This window comes from Bufo bufo, chromosome 5, assembly GCF_905171765.1.
Source record: "Bufo bufo chromosome 5, aBufBuf1.1, whole genome shotgun sequence".
NCBI lineage: Eukaryota > Metazoa > Chordata > Amphibia > Anura > Bufonidae > Bufo > Bufo bufo.
The window spans coordinates 478,286,816-478,310,648 of NC_053393.1; the positions used below are offsets into that span (position 1 = coordinate 478,286,816).

The 23,833-nt window shown below is 43.0% G+C and overlaps 1 long non-coding RNA gene across 1 annotated transcript; it reads right to left on the minus strand.

The window, feature by feature from the left end:
• Positions 1-1,917: 1,917 nt before the first annotated feature.
• Positions 1,918-22,850, minus strand: LOC121002697. The gene is made up of 3 exons (XR_005779313.1): positions 22,734-22,850; positions 10,628-10,630; positions 1,918-1,929 (listed from the first exon to the last, which is right to left on the minus strand). It is a non-coding gene; the product is annotated as an uncharacterized LOC121002697 (long non-coding RNA).
• Positions 22,851-23,833: the final 983 nt, after the last annotated feature.

The following is a 23,833-nucleotide window of genomic DNA, read 5'->3' on the forward strand; positions in this document are numbered from 1 at the left end:
AAAAATTAAAACACCCCCCATGCCAAATTGGTAACCTAACCCATTCGCTCTAGTCCTACTGTTAAAGGAGTTGTCCTGCTTTTAATACTAATGACCTATCCTCAGGATAGGTCATCAATATCAGATCGGCGGGGGTCTGAAGAGAGGGTAGCGCTCATATGAGAGCTTTTTTCTCTGCTCTGTTTACTTACTCAGGTAAACACAGCAGAGAAGGCAGCGCTCGTACAGAAAAAAAAAGCGGACAACCCCTTTAAAGACATACTTGGAAAACATTACATACAGCGCTACAGAATATACAGATTAATACAGCCCCACATATGTACCTCTTACATTCAGTGATGTCTCCTCTGATATTCTCTTTCCTCATCTTGTCCTTTCAGACCAGACTGCCATGGTGACTTCTTCCAGCTGTGTCTCGTCTCTGCAAAGTTTAAAGGGATTCTGTCACCTCGTTTTAGCCTATAGAGCTACGGACAGGCACGGCTAGTTCGCCGCTAGCATGTCCGCAATATACCTGTCCCATATCTCTGAGTGCTTTTATTGAGTGTAAAAAATTATTTTAGATATATGCAAATCAGCCTGGTAAGGTGCCCAAGGGGCTGTACTAACCATTCTGGAGCCCAGCCTCGCCCCCCTGAGAAGGAGCCCTCACTGTATAGCCTTTCAAACTCCCCCATAAAAAGATTTGCAAAGGACGGCACCACTTTCGTACCCATGGCGGTACCCCTGCATTGATGGTATGTTACGCTGTTGTAGATAAAGAAATTGTTCTCTAAAATGAAGCGCAGACTATCTAGAAGAAAATTTACTTGGGGTGGTTTCAAAGTGGGATCTCCCTCTAGGACGATTTATACACACTGTATGCCCAAATCATGTTGAATGTTGGAATATAGGGCTGTAACGTCCATGGTGAATAATGCATATGAATCTTTCCAAGTGATGTGATTGCCGAATTAGCTGACTAGAATCGTGAAGGTAGCTGGGTAATGTGCGTACATAGGGTTGCAGGAATAGATCCAGATAATGTGAAAGATTACTTGCAGCGCATTTTGTATTTGACACAATTGGTCTGCCAGGCGGATATTTTTCATTTTTGTGTATTTCCCAGATATGCGAGTAGGAAACGAATACACCTTCTGATATTGATAGCGCACAGTAATTTTATACTCTCTATATATATACATTTTTTATTTTTTTATTTCTATTTTTTTATTTTGAAACAAACGATTCTTTTACTCAGAATATAGAATAAAATAAATTAATGTAATCACCATACTTTAAACCACCCGCTGTTCGGTCCCTGTCAAAAACACTAGTATGAGATCTACACGCCCGCAAACAACCTAAAATGCGGTCAATCCTACTACATTAGCACTGCCATATTTCACAGCACACTCTACAATAAATATCTTCTAAAAGAAAGCAGTTCTATTACTAAATAGGTCCGTAAGGAATTTAATGCCTGATGACGTTTTTTCATTGTCTGTGATACTTGCCCATCCCCCGCCCCTTTCCCTCGCTCTGCTCCACCTTTCCTGGGTCTCACGCGCCATTTTTGAGTTTAAATAACCGCTATATGTGAATGCTGCTTCATGTTGTATATTTTCCTGATGAAGGGGGCTCTCCGCCCCTGAAACGCGTCGACTGTAAATAAAAAGTATTGTGTTACCAATACTTACCTGTTTCCGTCTCCTGCTGACAGCGCCATCCTAAAGGTTCAGTTTCTTTCTTCTTCTGCATCGATATCTCTCCCTGACGAATGCTCTCACAGCACGGGCTGGAACCTAGGCAGCAGCGCAGGCACCCCGCACGCTGATCGGGAAAATCAGCACAAGCTTCATATAGGTGTTGTGACATCTCAAAACATCTTCTGGTAAGAGTTCTTACTAATCTTTTATTATTTAACTATACAACACCACACATGAGGCGCTGCCTCCTGTCTTTCTTTTATCTGCAGAAAAGAAATGACATACAGGCACATCAGCCCGCTGGGAAATGTCTGCAGTCCTCCTATGAATTTACAGTGGGCAGATGGCAATCGGTTAACATAGCATCAAAGGAATATAGGAGTTGGCACTGTGAGCACAGCACTCACTGATCACAGAGAGCAGCAAGGAGGACAGGCATTCTCTGCTCTGCCTGCCGCTCTCCATCCTGAAATGTTTGCCATGCTCCCGGGTCCTCCAGATGAACATGGACCTGGCTGCTGCTTGCTGAACATTTAGCCTTGCTAATCCGCAGCAGGGCTAAATATACAAAAAGACAACCTGATGTTGGATGGTAGAAATTCAACACCCTTGGTCTGGAGACCCTGCACAGCCCACTAAGATCCCACAGAGCCCTCCTGAGTCCTAGCCTCCTGGGATATCAGGCAAGCATCCTGGAACACATAGTATGTAGTTTCATATTACTCTGCATTAATGTATAATGCATTGCTGGGATTTGTAGTCCCCCTACAGCTTGGAGTCAGTGGCGAACTACTAGCGGTGCAACATTTGCAGCTAGGACTGGGCCCTGGTGCTCTATCACTGTTCTAAAAGTCTTAGTCTGCATTGTTTAAACAAAGTATAAAAAGTATTAGTAATTGGCATCGTAAAGTATCTGTACTCGTACTTGGTCTGGAACCAGTGGTATCGGTGCATCCCTAATTGTTAGTTTACTTTACTTTTGCATCTGTTACAGTGCTTTTGAATATCTAATAAGTTTATTATTTTCCATTTACTTCTTAAAGCTGCAACTTTAGAAAAATTTCCTGGGACTTCAAAAAGTGTCATAAGTGATGCCGTTAACAGGAGAATTGCAGAATTAAAATATTGACTGAAGGAAACAGTGAATACCTCAGCAGATTTACAGAAATAATTTTTATAATGCAATTAAGTTTCAAAAATGTTAACAGAGTGTTGTACAAGTGTTTTTCTATTGTATTCTATTGTATTTTTACATGATAGTAATATAATACAAGATTTGTTTATTGTACTGTTTTTTGTCTTCATTCAGAAAATGTTTTGGAATTGAATACTATACATTTTTTAACGTAGTGGATTATATTTGAAATGCATTGGAAATATATTATAAAAACTACCAGAAAGGCCTCTTTCACACGGGTGTTCCGGATTTGCCCCGGATGCATCCCGGGTGCATTGCGGGTGCGTGTGCGTACACAATTCAGTCAGTTTTGACTGCGATTGTGTTGTTCAGTTTTTTCAGTGCGAGTGCAATGCATTTTGCACTCGCGTGAGGAAAAAACTGAAAGTGGTACCCAGACCCGAACTTCTTCACTGAAGTTCGAGTTTGGATTCGGTGTTGTGTAGATTTTATTATTTTCCTTTTTAACATAGTCATAATGGAAAATAATAACACTCTTAATACAGAATGCTTTCTAAAATGTGCCTAGAGGGGTTGAAAATAAAAAATTAAAATTAACTCATCCACTTGATCACACAGCCAGGCATTGTCTTCTTTCTTCTTCTTTGAGGACCTTCAAAAGGACCTTTGATGACGTAAGATCCTTCTATCTTCATTCAGCAGGACCTGCGCTGATGTCACCGCGCTCACCACGTGGTGAGCACGATTACGTCATCAAAGGTCCTTTTGCAGGTCCTTTAAGAAGAACAAAGAAGAGGATCACAGGTGCGCAAACAATTGGAGGAGGTGAGTTAATTTTTTTTAACCCCTCAAAGCACTTTTTAGTGAGCATTCTGTATTAACCACTTAAGGACCACAGGTTTATACCCCCCTAGTGACCAAGCCCTTTTTTACAAATCGGCACTTCACAACTTTAACGGTTTATTGCTCGGTCATGCAACTTGGCACCCAAATGAATTTTACCTCCTTTTCTCCTCACAAATACAGCTTTCTTTTGGTGGTATTTGATTGCTGCTGACATTTTTTTCGTTTTTCTGATATTAATCAAAATAGACCGCAATTTTCTCAAAAAAAGTGTATTTTTAACTTTTTCTGGTAAAATTGTTCAAATATAATTACATTTCTATACAAGTTTGTGTCAGAATTTATTGTGCTACGTCTTTGATAAAAAAAAAATCCAATAAGTGAATATTTATTGGTTTGCGCAAAAGTTATAGCGTTTACAAACTATGGTACAAAAATGTGAATTTCCGCATTTTGAAGCAGCTCTTACTTTCTGAGCACCTGTCATGTTTCTTGAGGTGCTAGAATGCCAGGATAGTATAAATACCCCCCAAATGACCCCATTTTAGAAAGAAGACACCCCAAAGTATTCGCAGAGGGGCATGGTGAGTTCATGTATGATTTAATTTTTTTTTCACAAGTTAGTGGAAAATGACACTTTCTGAAGAAAAAAATAAATAATAAAGTTTCCATTTCTGCTAACTTCTGGCAAAAAAAAAAAAAATCTCCCACGGACTCACTATGCCCCTCAGTAAATTCCTTGGGGTGTCTACTTTCCGAAATGGGGTCATTTGTGGGGTGTGTTTACTGTTCTGGCATTTTGGGCGGGGCTAAATTGTGAGCAACCCTGTAAAGCCTAAAGGTACTCATTGGACTTTCGGCCCCTTTACGCACCTAGGCTGCAAGAAAGTGTCACACATGTGGTATCGCCGTACTCAGAAGAAGTAGGGCAATGTGTTTTGCATTGTATTTTTACATATACCCATGCTGGGTGAGAGAAATATCTCTGTAAATTGACAACTTTGTATAAAAAAAATTGAAAAGTTGTCATTTACAGAGATATTTCTCACACACAGTATGGGTGTATGTAAAAATACACCCCAAAACACATTGCCCTACTTCTTCTGAGTACGGCGATACCACATGTGTGACACTTTATTGCAGCCTAGGTGCGCAAAGGGGCCCAAATTCCAATGAGTACTTTTAGGATTTCACAGGGCATTTTTACGCATTTGGATTCCAAACTACTTCTCACGCTTTAGGGCCCCTAAAATGCCAGGGCAGTATAATTACCCCACAAGTGACCCCATTTTGGAAAGAAGACACCCCAAGGTATTCCGTGAGGGGCATGGCGAGTTCCTAGAATATTTTTTTTTTGGCACAAGTTAGCGGAAATTGATTTTTTTTCTTCTTACAAAGTCTCATATTCCACTAACTTGTGACAAAAAATAAAATCTTACATGAACTTACCATACCCCTCACGGAATACCTTGGGGTGTCTTCTTTCTAAAATGTGGTCACTTGTGGGGTATTTATACTGCCCTGGCATTTTAGGGGCCCTAAAGCGTGAGAAGTAGTTTGGAATCCAAATGCGTAAAAATTCCCTGTGAAATCCTAAAAGTACTCATTGGAATTTGGGCCCCTTTGCGCACCTAGGCTGCAAAAAAGTGTCACACATGTGGTATCGCCGTACTCAGAAGAAGTAGGGCAATGTGTTTTGGGGTGTATTTTTACATATACCCATACTGTGTGTGAGAAATATCTCTGTAAATGACAACTTTTTCAATTTTTTTATACAAAGTTGTCAATTTACAGAGATATTTCTCACACACAGTATGGGTATATGTAAAAATACACCCCAAAACACATTGCCCTCGTTCTCCTGAGTACGGAGATACCACATGTGTGACACTTTTTTGCAGCCAAGATGCGCAAAGGGGCCGAAAGTCCAACGAGTACCTTTTAGGAGGGCATTTTTAGGCATTTGGATTCCAGACTTCTTCTCACGCTTTAGGGCTCCTAAAATGCCAGGGCAGTATAAATACCCCACATGTGACCCCATTTTGGAAAGAATAGACCCCAAGGTATTCCGTGAGGGGCATGGCGAGTTCATAGAAGTTTTTTTTTTTGGCACAAGTTAGCGGAAATTGATTTTTTATTTTATTTTCTCACAAAGTCTCCCTTTCTGCTAACTTGTGACAAAAAGTGCCCCTCAGCGAATACTTTGGGGTGTCTTATTTCCAAAATGGGGTCATTTGTGGGGTGTTTGTACTGCCCTGGCATTTGAGGGTCTCCGCAATCATTACATGTATGGCCAGCATTAGGAGTTTATGCTATTCTCCTTAGGTCTCATGCACACGACCGTTGTTTGGGTCCGCATCCGAGCCGCCGTTTTGGCTGCTCGGATGCGGACCTATTCATTTCAATAGGGCCGCAAAAGATGCGGACAGCACTCCGTGTGCTGTCCGCATCCGTGGCTCCGTTCCGCGGCCCCGCTAAAAAAATATAACATGTCCTATTCTTGTCTGCGCTTTGCGGACAAGAATAGGCATTTGTATTGCCGGCGCCCGTTCCGTTCCGCAAATTGCGAAAGGCAACACGGGTGCTTTCTGTTTTTTGCGGATCCGCAGTTTGCGGACCGCAAAAAACGGCACGGTCGTGTGCATGAGGCCTTATATTGAGCATACGGGTAATAAGATTTTTTTTTTTCGTTCAGCCTCTGGGCTGAAAGAAAAAATGAACGGCACAGATTTCTTCATTCGCATCGATTAATGTGGATGAAAAAATCTCTGACAAAAAAAAGGGGCAAAAAAAAAAAAAAATCTGCGATCGCTAATAAAGATCCAAAAAGTGATCTTTATAGCGCCGCAGCAATTTTACGGTGTTTTTGCAGTGATCAGAAAAAAAATTATTCTGTCACTGCGGTGGGGCGGACTGAACGCAAGTGTGCGCACAAGATCAGGCCTGATCGGGCGAACACTGCGTTTTTTGTAGAGCCTAAGGTGACCCTAATGTACTGATATAGATCTGATTGCGATCAGTCTTGATCACTTACAGATACTATATAGTACTAGTGCTGATTAGCGACAGCGATGACGCTAATCAGCGATTAATCAGTGACTGCGGTGCGGTGGGCTGGGCGCTAACTACCTAACAAGTAGCTAACTAACTGGCGTTGATAAGGGACCCTTAGGCCCCATTCACACGTCCGCAATTCTGTTCCGCATTTTGCGGAACGGAATTGCGGACCCATTCATTTCTATGGGGACAGACTTTGTCTCGCTCGGATCCGGAATTGCGGATCTGCACTTCCGGGTGCGCACTTCCGTTCCGCAAAAATGTAGAACATGTCCTATTCTTGTCCACAATTGCGGACAAGAAAAGGCATTTTCTATATAGTTCTGGCAATGTGCGGATCCGCAAAATGCGGAAAGCACATTGCCGCTGTCCGTGGATCCGCAAAACACATACGGACGTCTGAATGGAGCCTTACAGGGGGGTGATCAATGACACGGGGGTGATCAGGGAGTCTATATGGGGTGATCAGGGGTTAATAAGGGGTTAATAAGTGACAGGGGGGGATGTAGTGTAGTGTGGTGCTTGGTGCTACTTACAGAGCTGCCTGTGTCCTCTGGTGGTCGATCCAAGCAAAAGGGACCACCAGAGGACCAGGTAGCGGTATATCAGACGCTGTTAACAAAACAGCGTCTAATATACCTTTCTGATGTGATTTTTTTAACATCTACAGCCTGCCAGCGAATGATCAGCTGCTGGCAGGCTGTAGATCAACTTGTTTACTATGCGATCCTGTGAACGCGCGCTCCTGTGAGTGCGCGTTCACAGGAAATCTCGGGTCTCACGAGATGACGCCAATAGGTGTCGCTGAGACCTAAGAGTGCCGCCGTTAGTGTGACGGCAAGTGGTTAAGAATGTTATTATGTTCCCTTATAACCATGTTTTAAGGGAAAATAATAAAGTAAATGGGGTCCCGGGTCACTCATCCTTTATCTCCTTAGCAACCATGTGTGCAAATCGCATTGCATCTGCACTTGCTTGCAGATGCTATGCGATTTTCACGCATCCCCATTCATTTCTAGGGGGCCTGCGTTGCGTGAAAAACGCAAAGTATAGAATATGATGTGATTTTCACACAATGTACAAGTGATGCATGAAAATCACTGCTCATCTGCAAAGCCTTATTGAAGTGAATGGGTCTGGATTCAGTGTGGGTGCAATGTGTTCACTTCACGCATTGCACCTGTGCGGTATTCTCTCCCGTGTGAAAGGGGCCTAATACTTGACGATTTTATAGGTCTATGATATATAAAATACATTACAAATGCATTTCAGAATATAATAGTAAAGTGATTTCTTTTTATTTCTCCCTCACACCGCAGAGGAGTCCTTCTCTCCAGCAGCCACAGTTTTCTGACAGCAGGGAGGGCAGAAGGATGGCCAGACATGTTCTCTCCTCCTTCACTGCCAGCAGCCCGGGAGGTTTAGAAGATACTGTGGTGCCTCCTGTACAATTTACACCAGTAGGAGGCTTCATTGCATCACTGTGCGATACTGTCACCTAGTGTCTACAATAATTATCTCTCCTGAGAAAGGAGAAATAATTACTCCTCCATCTTATCTCCCGGAGACTGGGGGCCCACCAAGGAATCCCCCGCCTCCCCGGTGTCCGAGCCTGGGCCCAGGTCAGTTTTACCACATAGGAAACACCATAGAAACAAAACCCATAAACCTATGGTGGAATTTGTTTCCAGCTTCCCACTATATCATATGCCATTAGAAACTACAAGTCGTCCATTTTGCCCACTTTAAAATAGCCTGACATTGCACCACACTGCTGTACCTTTTCATTGTATTGTTTGGTATATTAAGATCTCATCTGAAAATAAATTGCATTTATTATGTAGAGAAAGTTAATACAAGACACTTATATTATGATTGTCCATATTGCTTACTTTGCTGGCTGGATTCATTTTTCCATAGAATAATACACTGCTTGTATCCAGGCATTACAGCCACTGCTGCAGCACAGATACGAGGTGGCTGTGGAGCGGGGGGGGGGAGCTGCTGCGCATGTGTGCCTATGCTCGCTTCCACAATCCTGGCCACCAGAGAGGCTGGCGCTTTTTCCCATAGTGGGCAAGAATAGCCACCGTTGCTGGAGTGCAGCTGTGGCTGTAACCCCTAGATACGAGCAGTGTATAATGTGATGGAAATGAATCCAGCCAGCAAAGGAGACAATATGTACAATCACAATACATTAGTAAGTGCCTTGTATTAACTTTCTCTACATGATAAATACCATTTGATGACGTAAGACAATCCATTTAATATAAAGACATCTTGGAATAGGTTATTTCATGAATATAATGAATATGCACTATGGTCTCAGGCATCAGACTCCTCCACACAAGCCTTGACTGTCACTGAAATGCAAGGATGCTAAAAAATACTCTAACAATGCTGAGTATTATTGCATTGCATACATCTAACTGCACACATGTATGATATGCCATGCTATATGTCATGTGTCTAACCCCTTCACAACAAGCGCTGTATATGTACGGCACTCATCGTCTCTTTACAGATGGCATCCGGAGTGGATTAGGCGTACCCCTTCCCCCATATTAAAAATAAAAATATACAAAGTTAAGATCATTGGCATTACCACATCCCAAAACACCTGAACTATTAAAATATAAATGTATTTGTCATGTATGGTGAATGCCGATTAGCTATTTTACGTCACTTTACCTCCAAAAAAAAACATTTTAATAAAAAGTGATCAAAATGTCATACACACTCCAAATTGATATCAATAACAACTACAAAAAAATAATATATATGTATCTATATATATATATACTGCTCAAAAAAATAAAGGGAACACAAAAATAACACATCCTAGATCTGAATTAATTAAATATTCTTCTGAAATACTTTGTTCTTTACATAGTTGAATGTGCTGACAACAAAATCACACAAAAATAAAAAAAATGGAAATCAAATTTTTTAACCCATGGAGGTCTGGATTTGGAGTCACACTCAAAATTAAAGTGGAAAAACACACTACAGGCTGATTCAACTTTGATATAATGTCCTTAAAACAAGTCAAAATGAGGCTCAGTAGTGTGTGTAGCCTCCACGTGCCTGTATGACCTCCCTACAACGCCTATGCATGCTCCTGATGAGGTGGCGGACGGTCTCCTGAGGGATCTCCTCCCAGACTTGGACTAAAGCATCTGGACAGTCTGTGGTGCAACGTGACGTTGGTGGATAGAGCGAGACATGATGTCCCAGATGTGCTCAATTGGATTCAGGTCTGGGGAACGGACAGGCCAGTCCATAGCATCACCTTCGTCTTGCAGGAACTGCTGACACACTCCAGCCACATGAGGTCTAGCATTGTCTTGCATTAGGAGGAACCCAGGGCCAACCGCACGAGCATATGGTCTCACAAGGGGTCTGGGGATCTCATCTCGGTACCTAATGGCAGTCAGGCTACCTCTTGCGAGCACATGGAGGGCTGTGCGGCCCTCCAAAGAAATGCCACCTCACACCATTACTGACCCAATGCCAAACCGGTCATGCTGGAGGATGTTGCAGGCAGCAGAACGTTCTCCATGGCGTCTCCAGACTCTGTCACGTCTGTCACATGTGCTCAGTGTGAACCTGCTTTCATCTGTGAAGAGCACAGGGCGCCAGTGGCGAATTTGCCAATCTTGGTGTTCTCTGGCAAATGCAAAACGTCCTGCACGGTGTTGGGCTGTAAGCACAACCACCACCTGTGGACGTCGGGCCCTCATATCACCCTCATGGAGTCTGTTTCTGACCGTTTGAGCAGACACATGCACATTTGTGGCCTGCTGGAGGTCATTTTGCAGGGCTCTGGCAGTGCTCCTCCTGTTCCTCCTTGCACAAAGGCGGATGTAGTGGTCCTGCTGCTGGGTTGTTGCCCTCCTACGGCCTCCTCCACGTCTCCTGATGTACTGGCCTGTCTCCTGGTAGCGCCTTCATGCTCTGGACACTACGCTGACAGACACAGCAAACCTTCTTGCCACAGCTCGCATTGATGTGCCATCCTGGATAAGCTGCACTACCTGAGCAACTTGTGTGGGTTGTAGACTCCGTCTCATGCTACCACTAGTGAAAGCACCGCCAGCATTCAAAAGTGACCAAAACATCAGCCAGGAAGCATAGGAACTGAGAAGTGGTCTGTGGTCACCACCTGCAGAACCACTCCTTTATTGGGGGGTGTCTTGCTAATTGCCTATAATTTCCACCTGTTGTCCATCCCATTTGCACAACAGCATGTGAAATTGATTGTCACTCAGTGTTGCTTCCTAAGTGGACAGTTTGATTTCACAGAAGTGTGATTGACTTGGAGTTACATTGTGTTGTTTAAGTGTTCCCTTTATTTTTTTGAGCAGTGTATATATATATACACTGCTCAAAAAATAATATATATATATATATATATATACACACAAATATATATATATATATATATATATATACACACAAATAAATATAAAAAAAGTTAAGGGATTCAGAATATGCAGAATCAAAAGAATCTGTCTATTTTAAAGTTTTTGTTTTATTTAACCCCTTAGGGATCGGGCTCATTTTCACCTTAAGGACCAGGACATTTTTTGCAAATCTGACCAGTGTCACTTTAAGTGGTGATAACTTTAAAACGCTTTTACTTATCCAGGCCATTCTAAGATAGTTTTTTCTTCACATATTATACTTCATGACACTGGTAATATGGGGTAAAAAAAAAAAAAATATTTATAAAAAAAATACCAAATTTACCACAAATTTGGAAAAATTAGCACATTTTCAAGTTTCAATTTCTCTACTTCTATAATAATAATATTATTTTTGGGGGATGTTACAAGGCTTAGAAGTTTAGAAGCAAATCTTGAAATTTTTCAGAAATTTTCAAAAACCCACTTTTTAAGGACCAGTTCAGGTCTAAAGTCACTTTGTGAGGTTTACATAATAGAAACCACCCCTCAAGGTATTCAAAACTGATTTTAAAACCTTGTTAAACCTTTAGGTGTTCCACAAGAATTTTTGGCAAATGGAGATAAAATTTAAGAATTTTAACTCTTTGGGCTAATTTTCCATTTTAATCCATTTTTTCCAGTAACAAAGCAAGGGTTAACAGCCAAACAAAACTCAATATTTATTGCCCCAATTCTGTAGTTTGCAGAAACACCCCATATGTGGCCGTAAACTACTGTATGGGCACACTGTAGGGCGTAGAGGGAAAGGTGCGCCGTGTGGTTTTTGGAAGGCAGATTTTGCTGGACTGGTTTATTTACACCATGTCCCATTTGAAGCCCCCCTGATGCACCCGTAGAGTATAAACTCCATAAAAGTGACCCCATCTAAGAAACTACACCCCTCAAGGTATTCAAAACTGATTTTACAAACGTCGTTAACCCTTTAGGTGTTCCACAAGAGTTATTGGCAAATGGAGATGAAATTTAAGAATTTAAATTTTTTGGCTAATTTTCCATTTTAATAAATTTTTTCCAGTAACAAAGCAAGGGTTAACAGCCAAACAAAACTCAATATTTATTGCCCCGATTCTGTAGTTTGCAGAAACACCCCATATATGGCTGTAAACTACTGTACGGGCACACGGTAGGGCGTAGAGGGAAAGGTGTGCCGTGTGGTTTTTGGAAGGCAGATTTTGCTGGACTGGTTTATTTGCACAATGTCCCATTTGAAGCCCCCCTGATGCACCCCAAGAGTATAAACTCCATAAAAGTGACCCCATTTTGGAAACTACGGGATAAGTTGGCAGTTTTGTTGGGACTATTTTTAGGGTACATATGATTTTTGTTGCTCTATATTACATTTTTGTGAGGCAATGTTACCAAAAATAGAAATTCTGAAATTTCATCTCCATAAAGGGTTAATAAAGTTTGTAAAATCAGTTTTGAATACATTGAGGGGTGTAGTTTCTTAGATGTGGTCACTATTATGGAGTTTCTACTCCAGGGGTGCATCAGTGGTTCTTCAAATTGGAAAGCCATCAAAATCTGCGTTCCAGAAACTATATGGTGTTCCTTTCCTTCTGCGTCCTGCCGTTTGGTCATACAGCAGTATTTCTGTAAACTGTAGAATCAGGATAATAAATATTAAGTTTTGTTTGCTGTTAACCCTTGCTTTGTTACTTGAAAAAATGGTTTAAAATGGAAAATATGCCAAGAAAAAGATGTTTTGGCACCGTTTTTATTTTATTTTTTTGACTGATTTCATCTGAGGGGTTAGGCCATGGGGTATTTTTATAGAGCAGATTCTTATGGATGCGTCAATACCTAATACCTTTATTTTACATTTATTTAGGTTTTACACTATATTATCCTTTTATAAACAAAAAATAATAATTTTGTATCTCCATAGTCTGCGTCAGTTTTTTATTAGTTTTTAGCCGATTATGGGCTCAGTTTTTGCGGGATGAGAGGACAGTTTTATTGGCACTATTTTGGGGGGCATATGACTTTTTGATCGCTTGCTATTACACTATTTGTGATGTAAGTGACAAAAAAATTCCTTTTTTTGCAAGTTTTAAAAAATTTTTTTTACCGTGTTCATCTGAGTGGTTAGGTCATGGGGTATTTTTATAGAGGAGATTCTTACGGACGCGGCGATACCTAATATGTCATTTTTTAAAATTTATTTTAGTTATCCTTTTATAAACAAAAAAAAAAACATTTTAGTATCTCCATAGTCTAAGAGTCAGTATTTCTTTTGTTTTTAGCCGATTATCTTAGGTATGGGCTCATTTTTTTGCGGGATGAGAGGACGGTTTTATTGCCACTATTTTGGGGGGGCATATGACTTTTTGATCGCTTGCTATTATACTATTCGTGATGTAAAGTGACAAAAAAATACCTTTTTTGCACCGTTTTTATTTTAGTCTGAGAACCTTAGTTTTTTTTTCCGATTGTCAGTGGCTAAATTAGGGAAGGGGAATATAAATTTAGTACTCCATGGAAGATTGGAACTCCCTGAAGCAACCAATAATGCATAGGCCTGGATGATCGGGGCACGTGTCACACTGAGTGGTGGTTTCCTTCCGTATCCCCCTCCTGTGACACACTCTACACCTTTTTTGGGTCCGTCCCTTCTTTCCAGTATGGGGGACCACATCTGGAAAGTGTTGGCCAGGGACGACCCGGGCGCCTCCAGTTCCCGAGGTACTCCGGCCTGCTCTTTCCCAGTCAGAAAAGATCAGGTCCTTGAGGACTGCCTCATAGAACTGAAGAAATTTTCCTGTGTTGCCAGCGCTCCGGGATGGCACAAAAGAGGCAACCTGTACCAAGTAGACCGCTACTTTTTTGTACCATGCCCGGGTTTTGAGCATGGCATTATATGGCTTGAGGACTTGATCAGAGAGATCAACTCCTCCCATATACCGATTGTAGTTGACAATACAATCGGGCTTGAGGACTGTTGCCGCGGTACCTTGCACAGGGACGGGGGTGATGCCATTACCGTGAATTGTGGACAGTACAAGGACATCCCTCTTGTCCTTATATCTTACCAGCAACAGGTTTCCACTGGTAAGGGCACGGGTCTCGCCCCTGGGGATAGGTACCTGGAAGGCCGCGTTGATTTTTCCGCACGGTCCCACAAGCGGACGTGGATCTGGCGGCGAGGGACTGGAACAAGGGGATACTAGTATAAAAGTTATCTACGTACACAGGTGGCAACCCTTATCTAGCAGTGGGTGCATAAGGTCCCACACAAGTTTCCCGCTAACACCCAGAGTGGAGGGACATTCTGGGGGTTGAATATGGGAATCTCGCCCCTCGTACACACAAAACTTGTAAGTGTACCCTGAGGTACACTCACAAAGTTTGTACAGCTTCACGCCATACCTCGCCCGCTTAGAGGGAACATACTGGTGGAAAATGAGTCTCCCCTTGAAAGCAATGAGAGACTCATCAACCGCGACATCCCTTCCAGGTACATAGGCCTCCAAAAATTTGGCACCAAAGTGATCGATGACCGGGCTGATTTTGTACAGGCGGTCATAGGCAGGATTACCTTGGGGGGGGACATACTGCATTATCTGCATAATGCAGGCATTTCCAGGTGACTTCAAACCGGGAGCGTGTCATGGCCGTACTGTAAAGTGGGGTCTGGTAGAGGACGTACCCACTCCAGTAATGCCTGACACTAGGTTTTTTGACTATGCGCATGTGCAGCAGGAGGCCCCAAAACGTCTTCATCTCGGCTGCACTGACCAGAGTCCAGCCACCGGCCCTAGCCAAAAAGGAACCCGGGTGTTGAGCAATGAACTGTTGTGCGTACAGGTTTGTTTGCTCCACCATCAGATTTACAAAGTGGTCACTGAAAAAAAGACTAAAGTAGTCGTATTCAGTGAAGCCCACTGTGGAAATCTGGATTCCTGGTTGCAACCCAAAACCTTTTTTTTTTTTTCAACTTGACTATCCCTGCCTAACCTAATCTGTCCCTAACCTTTCCCTAAATACCTTTTAGTGAAGGTGAAGGGGGTGCTGGGTACAGATGGGGGTGCTGGGGTGCTGGCTCTGGAGATCCGTGCAGCGCTCCTCTCTCCTCGGCTCCTGGACACAAAAGGAGGAGGAGAGGAGCGCTGCAATAATTTGAACTGCCCGCCCGCCCCTGCAGCCAATGAGAGCTGATCCTGAGACGTGATGTCACCATCACCTCTCAGGATCGCAGGATGGTGATTGGTGGTGTATTATCACCATTCTGTTCCAAATTATTGGGTCCCCAGAGAAAAGACTACTGGCTTTCCACCATGTTAGACCTTTGCTACCGGTCCAAAATGGGGACCTTTTTTACACCCGCTGAGAGGGAGAACAAACTGAACTACTATAGAGACATCTTGTAGTCAACTGCCACTGCCTGTCTATGCCATCATCCATCCTCTTGCAGGTCTGACCAGGGGGGCCCTTTGAACTCAGGTTCCACTGCCATGGCTGCTGGGGGGTGGTGGCAGGAGCAGTACAAGCTCCATCAGCAGCAGCTTGAGTCTAGAGTTACTGATGAGTAGCTTTCTTCACCTGCATATTGAAGAGACTACTCACCAGCAGCTAGACATAGAGCAGAACCTGAACCAGCAGGTCTTGGCATACTTGGAGTGCACCCTGCCAGCCGTCATTGAAGATCAGCTGGACTACTGGGCAGCCAAACTGGATTTGTGGCCGCAACTGGCCGAACTTGCCATGGAAAAGCTGTCCTGCCCGGCCAGTAGTGTGGCATCAGAGCTGGTGTTTAGTGTGCCGGGGGCCATAGTTACCCCAAGAAGAACTCGCCTGTCCACCCAAAATGTGTAGAGACTTACTTTTGTCAAGATGAATCAGGTGTGGATCAGCCAGAATTTCAACCCATCAATGCCTAATGCATCAGATTAGATCATCCATGCAGCCTCACCTAAACCTTGACAAAAGAGGTCGGTTTCTTCTGGCTACTTGCCTCAGCTACTATTTTGATGCTGCCACCCACCTGATGCCACACATCTGATGCCAAGTGCTCCTTCTTACACTCACCATTGTCAGCGAATACTGTTAGTTCTCTCACCTCCCCACTCTGTCATTGGGTCACTCTGTGATCTCCTGATGCTGCTGCCACCACCACATTATATCACCTTGCCACTCTGTGGTCTCTTGATGCTGCTGCTACCTCAACACTATGTCACCTTGCCACTCTGTGGCCTCCTCATGCTGCTGCTTCCACCTCCACACTCTGTCATTATGACACTCTGTGGTCTCCTGATGCTGCTGCTACCTTCACACTATGTCATCTTGCCACTCTGTGGTCTCCTGATGCTCCTGCCACCTCCACACTATCATTGTGCCACTCCGTGGTCTCCTAATGCTGATGCTACCTCCACACTATGTCACCTTGCCAATCTGTGGTCTCCTGATGCTGCCGCCACCTCCACACTCTGTCATTGTGCCACTCTGTGGTCTCCTAATGCTGCTGCTACCTCCACACTATGTCATCTTGCCACTCTGTGGTCTCCTAATGCTGCTGCCACCTCCACACTATGTCACCTTGCCACTCTGTGGTCTCCTGATGCTGCTGCCACCTCCACACTATGTCACCTTGCCACGCTGTGGCCTCCTGATGCTGCTGCTACCTCCACACTATGTCACCTTGCCACTCTATGGTCTGATGCTGCTGCTACCTCAACACTATGTCACCTTGCCTCTCTTTGGCCTTCTCATGCTGCTGCTGCTACCTCCACACTATGTCATCTTGCAACTCTGTGGTCTCCTGATGCTGCTGCCACACCCACACTAAGTAATTGGGCCACTCTGTGAACTTCTCATGCTGTTCCCACCCTCACCACTCCATGACCGTGCCACTATTTTGCCTTTTTTGCCCTGTTGACATCATGATTTATTTGACCCTACTTCTGAACTGTCAGAAGGAAGGAAAAATGAGACACACAATGGATCCTGTCTGTGTAGCAGCTGTAAGGCCTGTATGGTCCCATCAGAATTGGCTTATGATGTGGTAGCAAAAAGCAGGAGTGGGTACAAAACACAGAAGACATGCAAATATTCCATTCACGTGTCAACTGTGTTTTGGATCCACTCCTGTTTTTCCGGGCATTAACAATACTGATGGACTACTGACCAAATACTGACCGAGTGAAGGTGGATGCTCAACAGACAGGATCTGTTTTTTGGGGGGTTATTGTTCTGATGGATCAGAGGAAGGGCAAAATAATCAGTGACGTCAACACAAGCTTACTGCAGACACCCTCTCCACTCTGTCGGGGGCTCTACTTGTATAAGCGTTTGATAGAGCAGGTTCTGTAGGCATCTATGTGGAATCAGCTGATGACGGTGTAAAAGAAGTGCCCTCTCTCATGCTATAGTAGGATCTTGGGCCTCTGCGTGGTTCTGTTCAAGATGCTCTCAATCAGGACTAATAACGTTTGCTCTACTGCTCCAAATTGTTCTGATCCTAGGATTTTGCATGCATGGAAGAACCCACACTGACACCAGGCAAGGGTCAAAGCAGTTTCTTATTTATCACAAGAAGTTAAGCAGTATATATGTACATCAGAGCGGGCATCCTACCTGAGGCTCATGGCTAGAGATGGCCTTGCGGTTTGCCCGGTGGTCGTTTCGCAGCAAACTTTGCGTGTTCGCGATTCGCCGAACATGCGAACATATGGAGAAATTTGCGCCCGCCATATTCTTTTACATTATGAAGAACTTTGACCCATGACACATCCATCAGGTGGTACAGGACAGCCAACTGAGACATTTCAGCACATGGACATACCCCCTACCTTATAAATAAACCTGATCTGGCCGCCATTTTACATTCAGTGTTTTGCCAGTGTATGGAGAGGTTGCTGTGTGGAGCAGGGACAGGCTGTTAGGGACACCAAACGTTAGCTAATAGGTCCACAAAAGTAATTTAAGGACTAGTATAGGTGTGCTATCTATATGTGTGATACACAGAGGGGTGCTATATACTTATAATATACTTTTATAATGAGTCAAAAACACATAGATCTATATAGTGATCACCTGGAAGTCAGGGGGCTAGGGGCTTACTAGGGCTATTTTTATATAGGGTAAGGTTCCGGACGGGGTCGCTCTTATCAGGGCGGGTGGTCTGTGGTTAGGCTATCAGGGCCAGAATACCACCCCCCTGTAGGGCAATATCAGGGACAGTTCTTTGCCCACCCTGTCCTTCAATACCACATCATCATCTAGCCCAGGGATAGATGTTTTTTTGCTTTCCCTCCTGGATTAATCGATGTGCACTGGAACCCCCCGGCTTGTGGTAGGACATATGGATTCTGATTTGGTGCCGCCGAGTACCTGATTTAGTGTCGCCGAGCATTTGTTATTGCCTACCACATCTATGCTTTTTGCTTAACTTTAATTATTTAATTTATTTTCATTTTGAGGGATATCTATTCCATTCACACGTCCGCAAAATGGGTCCGCATCCGTTCCGCAATTTTGCGGAACGGGTGCAGACCCATTCATTTTCAATGGGGCCGGAATGTGCTGTCTGCATCCGCATTTGTTGATCTACATCCGCATTTGCGGATCCACACTTCCACATCTGTGCTTCCGTTTCCGCAAAAAATAGAACATGTCCTATTCTTGTCCGCAATTGCAGACAAGATTAGGCATTTTCTATTATAGTGCCAGCGATGTGCGGTCCACAAATTGCGGAATGCACATTGCCGGTGTCCGTGTTTTGCGGATCTGCAAAACACTTACGGACGTGTGAATGGACCCTCATAGTAAAATTATTAAAGGTTACATTTTATCTTTATGTATATTCTAATGGATTGCCTTCCTTGTACAATGTTATAATATACTTTCTATGTTAGAAAGTATATTATAGTGCATTTGTATTGTGCGGCAGTTGTGTGCGGTTCTGCTGCGATACTGCAGGTATATAGAGGGACAAGCGTTATTGGAACAAATAATTTCTACTGGTGTGATATACCAGGTGCTCCCCAAAAAAACTGATTGAAGCGGGGTGTTATATACTGTTGAGGAAGGGTTGAGACGTATGCATATATACCCATGCATGCATGCAAACACGTGCGGCCATGTATGGTATATATGCATACATTGACTACCACATCCTGGGATGATGTGCACAGATGTGCCCAGCATCTGTGCACGTTTGCCCATGGGTGCCCACAGGGACTCATGGTGGCCCCTGTGGGAAATATATGCCCCCTTAGCATACAGACTGTGGCCCCTTGTTCTATATATATATATATATTTCTATAATCCCCCTTTATAATATGTATAGGGCAGTGGCCCCTTGTATACATGTGTATACATATTAGGATATGTATACATGTATATAACTGGGCCCCTTATGCCCCTTGATGTGTGTGTATATATATTCTTATGTCTATGTCCCCTATGTTGGTGTATACATGTGTATGGATGTGCCCCATGCATCCATACACATATATACATATATATATATATTATACGATATTCCCCCCCCTCCATACACCTGAAACCAGATGCATCGGTGTGAATGTCCCCCAAGCATTCACACAGATGCAATCTGGTTGATTGTATCAGAATGACCGGACTAAGGTCCGGTCATCCTGATAACTTCAAAGGACTCAGATTCCACAGAATCTGAGCAATTTGATATAATTGTCGCCAGCGCCGCTGGAGACAATTATACATGATAGAAGAAGGGGAGAAGCCTCCTCTCCTTCTATTATGCGCATTCCGGCAGCGAAATAAACATCTCGCTGGCCGGAATGCTGAATGCCACAGGCGGGAGATCAAAGGCTTCCCCCGCCTGTTGGCATGTAAGCGCGGCCCCGATGCGCTCGTTCAGGAGACGCACGGGGCGGCGCAGTGACATCATCTCACTGCGCCGGCCCACGTGTCTCCAATGGTGGTGCGCGCGCGCGCGCCACCCTGTGGGCGGTGCGGCAGTGCGGGCCGCTGGATATAAATATCCGACGGACCCAGCACTAGGGAGAAGAGCCGTGCCGCCCCCCCCCGCCGCTGAAGGAGACCCCCTTGGACGAACGAGCACCCCTAGACGAACGAGCAACTAAGTATCCTATATATATATATATATATATATATATATCTCATCTATATCCCTCCCTATTAACCCTCCTATTACCCCTGGACGATCCTATATATATATATATATACATATATATACATATATATATATATATAAATATCATCTATAACCCTACCCTATACACCCCTTGTTCCCTATTACCCCTCATCTGTATAACCCTGCACACCCCTGGTAACCCTACCCTATATACCCCTGGTAACCCTATCCCTATTGCCCCCTATCACCCCTGGTAACCCTATACACCCCTGGAAATCCTACACACCCCTGGCAACCCTACCCTATATACCCCTGGGAACCCTCCATATCCCTACCTATTAGCCCTATTACCCCTGATAATCCTATAACCCTATGCCACACCCCTGGTAACCCTTTATACCCCTTGTTGCCCTGATCCCTGATCACCTCCCGCACTATATTTGTGCTTTGTGGCCGGCTTACACCCCTGTAAGACCGCCGTCAACCTTCGTCTACCTCATAGGGATAGTATATAGTGCCAGGTGGGTGGGCTGCTGATATTGAATGTGTGTATTGTATAGATAGTTTGTGGGTGGAATTTGGGAACGTGTAGTATAGTTTAGTACTGTATATTTAGTGCTGTATTGTTAGTGCATTGCGTACATAGTGTATTGTTTAGTATTAATAAATACTATGTTTGGTTTATAACTATCTGTGTGGTGTGTAGTTATTAGCGATAATTAGTCTAGTAAGGCGCATGCAGCTAGCTTAGTGATTAGTGTAAGGCATAGCGAATATATTATATTTATTATATAAAGGTATAAATAGGCGGAGTCATCAATAGACGACTCCTCCTATTTATGAATATTAATTATCGATATTTGCATAAATATTGGTGATTAATATTCCCCCTTTACATATACCAATATTCTTTCTTTATAGTGCATTTGGGTACTGTATAGTGCATTTGCGTATGCGCGTACGAGAAATTATATTGCTGATATTTCGCAGTGAAAAAAATTATGATGGAGATCGCTAATTCGAATAATACATCTGGTATGTCACTGTCCATGTTGTGGGACTATTTGTGCACTTCTAGTAATTATTTCTTGGCTGCAAATATGAGCTGAAGGTTTTTCAGGTTCGCCTGCCATTAAAATGAATGGGACCCGCCGCGAACTTGTGGTTCGCGAACATTTGATCGCGTTCGCGAACCGTCCCGGCAGATGTTCGTCCATCACTACTCGTGGCATTGTTACATTGGCTGGAATGCCAAAACAAAAAAAAGAGATAACACTTGGCATCTGCGCATCGTGCATTGTTTTACTAACTCTGGTTTGCAAATTATGTAAACATCTAAGTGCAAGCGCCATATTGTAATGGCTTCACTCTAACAGCAGTACAGCATATGTCCTATATTACACATCAGGGAGGAGGGTCCTCTTGGAACTTAAGTGAATTAGGCGATAGCTGAGAGCTGGAGGATATAGGTCCCATCTTACTTAATCAAGAATGATATCCACATCGCTATCCATTCTTTATACCTGACGCTAACATCAAGTGTGCAGTGATTCTAAGAGCGACGCCGGTCATCTGCGTGTTATACTGACTCACAGTATTGTTTCACTACCACAGCAGACTCCCTATGTGTGTTGCTGCAAGGCACAGTGTTCTACACCACTATACAGGCTCTCTGCAGCCAGGAAATAGCTTTTTTTTAACACAATTCCCCACAAATTAATTTGTATCGAATCGTTTCGGAAAATTCAGCGAATTCCGAATTGAATTTTTGAGAAATTCGCTCATCTCTAGCCAGAACCTAGTGATATGCCATCAGTGATTTGATGAGAAAACCCTTTAAAAGGAAGTCTGGGTAACCAATGGCAGTATCAAATTTGCTTACCTCACCAAATTACAACACTGCCTGTTATTTGTAGAACCGTGGTTCCCCTGCAAAGAAATTCCATTTTTTAGTGATATTCAAATGAGGTTTTAGTGCAATTAGGGTATCACCATTGCTCTTATTGGACTTAAGTTTTGTTCCACTCTTTTGCTAGTCCCTGCCTCAGGCCACTGATTGATATAGCCAGGTGAGATTATGGTTCTGATTTATAACGCCTTCACTCCAGAATTCTGGCTTCAAAAAGTCACAAATTGATCTTTTAGAATTTGGCGACTTTTTGAATTCTTACAGAACTCCAGTTTTGGAATATGAATGGGAAAGTAGGTATGATTAAGTATGTTAATGACTTTCAATTCAGATTTGTCACTGAGACTTTTTTTCATAAAGCTGCACATGCACATGGACAAAATTGTTGGTACCTTTCTGTTAAAGAATGAAAAACCCACAATGGTCACTGAAATAACTTGAAACTGACAAAAATAAAAAAATAAAATTGCTTAAGATCAGCTAATAAAAATCAGACATTGCATTTGCTTTGTGGTTCAACAGATTAATAAAAAAAAAAACGAATAAAACTGACCTGGACAAAAATGATGGTACCCTTAACTTAATATTTTGTTGCACAACCTTCTGAGGCAATCACTGCAATCAAGCAATTTTTGTAACTCTCAATGAGACTTCTGCACCTGTCAGCAGGTCCTCCAGTTGTCTCAGGTTTGAAGGATGCCTTCTCCAGACTACATGTTTCAGCTCTTTCCGTAGATGTTAAATAGAGTTTAGATTAGGTCTCATAGAAGTCCACTTCAGAATAGTACAATGCCCCTACAATACTCTTGAACATTCTTGGATGTTTTTTTAGCTGTTTGTTTTGGGTCATTAACCTGTTGAAGGACCCATGACCTGCGACTGAGACCAAGCTTTGTGACACTGGGCAGCACATTGTGCTCCAGAATGCCTTGATAGTCTTGAGATTTCATTGTATCCTCCACTATTTCAAGAAACTAAGTGGCATATGCAGCAAAGCAGCCCCAAAACATAACCAAACCTCGTCTCATGCTTCACAGTAGGTACAATGTTCTTTTCTTTGTATGCTTCATTTTTTGCATCTGTGAATACAGAGCAGTGTCGTCTCATCTGTCCAAAGGACATTCTGTCAGAAGATTAGTGGCTTGTCAATATGCATTTTGGCAAATTCCAGTCTCACTTTTTTATGATTTACTTTCAACAGTGGTTTTCTCCTCGGTCGTCTTTCGTTAAGTCGACTTTGGCTAAGACAACAACAGATAGTGCCATTTGACACAGATGTACCTTGACCTTGGACTTCAACTATAATTTTTTTCGAAGTTGTTCTGGACTCTTTGGTTACCATTCATATTATCAGTCTCTTCAATTTGTCATCAATTTTCATTTTGCAGCCACGTCCAGGGAGGTTGGCCACAGTCCTGTAAACCTTAAACTTCTGAATAAAATGTGCAACTGTACTAATAGGAATATCAAGCTGTTTGGAGATGGTCCTTTAGCCTTTACTGTTAACGTGTTTGTCTACAATTTTCTTTCTTATGAGACAAATCTGTATTTAACTTTCTTTGGTCCATGTTCAGTGTGGTAGACACCATGATACCAAAACAGCCCACTGACTACTTTTCACTCTTTTTTAAAAAAATATTTATTCAAAATAGT